The 5,476-nt window shown below is 34.4% G+C and overlaps 1 pseudogene; it reads left to right on the top strand.

Annotated features, from left to right (window-relative positions):
• Positions 1-4,170: 4,170 nt before the first annotated feature.
• Positions 4,171-4,793, top strand: LOC101699040 (vacuole membrane protein 1 pseudogene; annotated as a pseudogene).
• Positions 4,794-5,476: the final 683 nt, after the last annotated feature.

Here is a 5,476-nt window from a genome sequence, read left to right as displayed (position 1 = left end):
AGGATATTGTCTAAAACTTTTTGGCATGCTGGTTTGATATTCATGAAGTTCCTGAGGTGGTCTTTATCATGAAAGTATCATTTCTCCATCATCAATTTTGAAAGATAGTTTTGCAGGGTACATCAATCTGGGTTGGAGGCTGTTTTCCTTTAGGGCTTGAAATACATCACTCCAAGCTCTTCTTGCCTTGAGGGTTTGCATTGAGAAGTCTGCTGTGATTCTGATGGGCTTTCCTTTGTATGTGATTTGTTTCTTTTCTCTCACTGCTTGTAGAATTTTATTCTTCTGTTGGATTTCTGGAATCCTAACTATTATACGCCTATGTGTAGATTTTTTTTTTTTATCAAATCTATTTGGAGTTCTATATGCCTCACTTATCTATATGTCAAGCTCTTTTCCCCTCCTTGGGAAGTTTTCTGCCATCACTTCTGGAAACAGTTTTTTTTTATGTCATCTGCACTCTCTCCTCTTTCTTCATTGACTCCAATCAGTCTTATGTTATTCTTCTTTGCATCATCTAGCAGCTGCTGGATTGATTTTTCATGTTCCTTTACAATTTTCAAGCAATTTTTCTTTTCCTGGTCACTCATTGCAATCTTTTCTTCTATATCTGAAATTCTATCCTCACATTGGTTCATTCTGCTGTGCAGACTTTCAGTGGAGTTTTTAATCTCCTGGAAATCTGTTTGCATCTGTTTTATGGATTCCATTTGTTTCCTATGTTGGGATTCCATCATATTCCTCAGATCCTCTATTTTTTTTTATCTATGTCCTCTCTGGATTTTTTAATCATGTCTTGCACCATGAGCAAAATCTTTGCTGTTATCTGGTAATTATTTCTGATTTCATTTTTCCCAGATCCTCTTTTGTTGCCAGTTCAGAGAGCCCAGGTGGTTGAGTATCAGATTGTTCCATCTCGTTTCCCTTTGGAGTTGCTGTAGGTGATCCAGAAGTCTGTTTTTGAGGCTTGTTTATGTGTCTTCTCATTTCCGGGGTGGGGGGTGCTTCTTGTGCTCACTTGGCTCACCTTCCCTGCCCTAGGAGCTTGGGATGGTGGTGGGGGAGCTTCCTTCTGGGTGCTGGGACCAGCTCACCTTCTCTGCCCTAAGACCTTGGAATGGTGGTGGGGGATGTAAATGATATACTTTTTATACCCAGAGAAACAATATCTTATAAAACTAAATCTCCATCAAATTGTGGAGAATATTACTTCTTCCCATATTATTCACCATTAGAGCGGTAAGCTTCTAGTAACAAGTAAAATTGGAAAAGCACTACAAACAAAAAAACTGAGTGTAGAGTAAAAACTGAGAAAGATTCTCTGTCAAGCTATCTCCACCCTCAACATGGAGTAATTTTAGAAGAATTTGATGATCACTATGAAATAGAAGTTAACTGAATAACAGAAAACTTAAAAACCAACCTAGTTACTGACAACATTAATCCAAATGCCAAGCAATGACATAACTGGGAAAAATGTGTCAATTTAAAAAATATAAACTGTTTTGAAATCTTAAAAAAAAAAAAATATATATATATATATATATATATACTGATTTATCTCAGTCTCTGCCATTCAGTTTTTGCCAGTTCAACAGTAAACTGAAAGGGATTAATAAGGACATGGAAAAAATGCCAAGAGAGACAACATCAAAAGTATCAGACTAAAATTTGGCAAAAAAAATGTTGAAGACATTAATAGAAAAGATGAAAGCATAACAGCAAGTGAATGATTTCAACAGAGGGGTTAAAACAGTTACAAAAATTCAAATGGATATGACAGGAGCAAAACAATGAAATGATACTAAATAATTAACTTAGTGGTTTTATTAATAGAATCAACTCATCCAAAGGAAGAATCAAGCACAGTCAACTTGAAGCTGTTCATTACCAAAATTCAAATAAAAACAAAATATAACCAAATACCTGAATACATCATCTGAGAGCTGTGGGACAGTTTCAAACTATCTAACATATTTGTACCTGAAAAACCACAAGGATAAAAAAAAAAAAGAAAACAGAATAAAATAAATATTTGAAGAGATAATAATTCTTCAAAACTAATTTCAAAAGCAAATCATCAAGTGTTATCTAATAAACTCAGTGAACATCCACCAAATAATAAAAAGGGAATGAAGAAAGAAAAAAAGAAAGAAAGAAAGAGAAAGAAAGAAAGAAAGAAAGAAAAGGAAGAAAGAAAGAAATCAAAACAAGAAACTATGAAAGAAGCAGCAAAGGAATGGCTATATCATAGATAAGTAGATAGATGATAGACAGACAGGCAGACAGATAGATATATGATCTATATATCTATATATCCATATCTCCACAATTCTATATCTACCAAAATATGTTTTTCAAGTACGAAAGTAAAAATAGTCATTTCTTTAGATAAAAACTGACAGATTTCTTGGCATCTGATTTATTCTACAGTAACTATTAAAGGAACTTCTTCAGGCAGAAATAATAAGATAACAGAGAAAAACTTGGATTTACATAATGGCAGGGAAAAATGCTCTTTTTCTCATCTAAAATACTGTAAAAGGTGAGTTTCTGTCAAAAGAAAAACTGGTAATAAAATAGTCTTTCAGGAAAAGTAAAATATATGGTAACAACATTCCAAAAGGAGAAGGGGAGGAATGTAAAATATAAAATTGTAATGTACATGCACTACATATGAAGCATAATATATAAAGTGTAATAATAAAACAAAAATAAACTGATCTTTAGATGAAGTATTTAGTAATAATAACTAAATAATAAAAATTAGAAAGAAATATCAAATGCTCAAAACTAGATCATTTGAATGTACTGAATGTAAAGATGAATACTGAATTAAACTGGTAGTAAGATACAAGAAAGTGAGTGAATATCCATAAACTCAAATCATAGATGAAATGTACCAATTTCTTGAAAGTTTAAACTCCTAAAATTTATTTAAAAAATGCTTGGGTACCACTATGTCTAATTAAATAATGAAACAAGTATTTAAAACATTCTGATAACACTATCAGTAAGAATTTCTTTGTCCAGATGATTAATATGGTGAAATCTAATAAATATATAGGAAAGAAATGTCATCAAACTTCCAGAACACTGAAATATTTGAAAACTGAAATAATAATGTTACATTTTCTTCATGTCATAACTCAGAAAAAATTCTGCAAGAATTATGAGAATACTGAATACTATCCCTCATAACCAAAAATACAAAACTGCTAAAAAAAGTCAACCAAATTTCAGTAATATATAAAATGGGTACCACTTTACAATTTATATTGTAATACTAGGATGATAAGTGCTGAGAAAAATACAGTGAATTTTATTTTTTTAAAAAATCACAGTAAAAACAGTGTAATTTTGTTCCTCAAAATAAAAGCCCTTCACTTTGGACACACTCATTCTATCATTCTTGCCTCTCCTGGCAATTCTTGAACTCCTTTTCTGTGAGTGTCTTTTGTCACTGCCTTGGTGATTGCCTCAATGCCCTAAACAAATTTAAAATGAGACGTGGTTGTGATAATTGGTTGGGAGTCATTTCCAGGACCCAGGAGAAGCCAGGGTCTAAGTGGCTCTGCAAGAGTTACTGATAAATGAAAGGGCAGAGAAAAGAAAAATTGTGACAAGAGATGTGTAGCAAGGAACAAAGAAAAACACAATGGAAATTTCACAGACCCTCCTTCAATGAATGAAAAGAAGAAGGATTGAGAAGAAAGACAGAACATTGTTCTGTGGAGACAATCATTCATTAACTTGCATTATTTTTCTATGGAAATCTTTGTAATCTTAAATGAATGTACCTCAAAATTATGTCACACCAAAACACTGTGTTATCTTTTTTATTGCTGCTTGCTGTGCTTATAGCTACATATTATGTTGAAGGAGCACATCAACATTATGTGCAATATATAGAGAAACAATTTCTTCTGTATTCCTGATGGATAGGCCTGGGAATTTTTTCTTCTGTGGGGCTTGCAACAGAGCTTCACACTTTTCTGCTTTATGGAGGTCCACACATTAACTTCAGTTACATTATCTGCTTATGATTGCAATTCAGTTAATTTCCCTGAACCACCCTATCCTGATCAGATTATTTGTCCAGATAAAGAGGGCACAGAAGAAAACATTTCCTTGTGGAGTATCATCTTGAAAATTAGAATTGAGGCCTGGATGTGGGGTATCAGTGCAGGAATCAGAAAGCTGCCTCCATATTTCATGGCCAGGGCAGCTTGCCTCTCAAATGCTGAGTATCAGGAATTTGAAGAGATGCTGCATCATGCAGAGTCTGCACAGAACTTTCCCTCATGAGCTAAGCTGGCAGTTCAGGGAATACTGCAGAAGATTGGATTTTTCAGAATATTGGCCTGTGCTTCTACTCCAAATTCTCAATTTGATCTTGCTGGAATAACATGTGGACATTTTCTTCTACCTTTCTGGACCTTTACAGGTGCAAACCTGATTGGAAAAGCAATAATTAAAATGCATATCCAGAAAATCCTTGTTATTATACCATTCAGCAAGCACATCACGGAGCAGATGGTGGCTTTCATCGGTGCTGTCCCTGGCATGGGTCCATCTCTGAGAAGCTTTTCCAGGAATACCTAGAAGCCTAATAGCAAAAGCTGCACTATAGGACTGAGGTGGGTATGCCTCAGGGAGAAAACTGACTGTTCTTGATGTTTGAGAAGTTGGTTGTTGTGATAGTGTGTAACTTTATCCTATCATTAAATCCATGATACAGATATGCCAAATGAATTCAGCAGCACTTGAACTCAGAGGAGAAGACTGACTAAATAAAAAACTGTTTGTAACTATAGCAGTTGTAGTCCAGCAGTTATAGTCGATGAGTTCTGCCTTAAATTGGGAGGAATCCACATCAGTAAGGGAAATTCCATTTTCCAACAATACAAATTTTAAAAACCTTTTGAAAGCAGTTTACTCCCTGCTTTGTACCGACATGCTTTTCCTCTGTGTGTTTAGGTGAGGTGTCTAACTTGATTTAACCCACCTTGTGTTTCATTAGGCTGGCATGTGATGTTCAGCCACAAACTTACAAGAAACTGGCCTTCTGTTACTTTTGAAAGGCTCATATGGTACAATTAGAGAATTCCTGCCACATCAAAAGTTCCTAAGTATAATACACCATGAAACAGAACCCCCCCAAAAAGCAGGAGTAGCTGCCCTAATTCAGATAAAATTGGTTTCAAACCAATACTAATTAAGAGAGACAAAGAAGGCCACTACATCCTTGTAAAGGGAACAATCCAAGAGGAAGAGATGACAATCATAACTACATATGCACCAAATACTAGTGCACCCAACTATATAAAACAAATATTAACGGATATGAAAAATCAAATAAGCACTAATATAATAGCAGTGGGGGACCTCAAAACTCCACTATCACAAATAGATCAACTAGACAAAAATCAACAACAAATTCCTAGAATTCAATGAAACTCTTGAACAAATGAAC

This window comes from Heterocephalus glaber, unplaced genomic scaffold (genome assembly GCF_053883595.1).
Source record: "Heterocephalus glaber isolate CG9 unplaced genomic scaffold, H.glaber_assembly_v1.0 deba00000122, whole genome shotgun sequence".
Taxonomy (NCBI): Eukaryota; Metazoa; Chordata; class Mammalia; order Rodentia; family Bathyergidae; genus Heterocephalus; species Heterocephalus glaber.
Note: the sequence above shows the minus strand (reverse complement) of the source record. Positions and strands in the feature narration are given on the sequence as shown.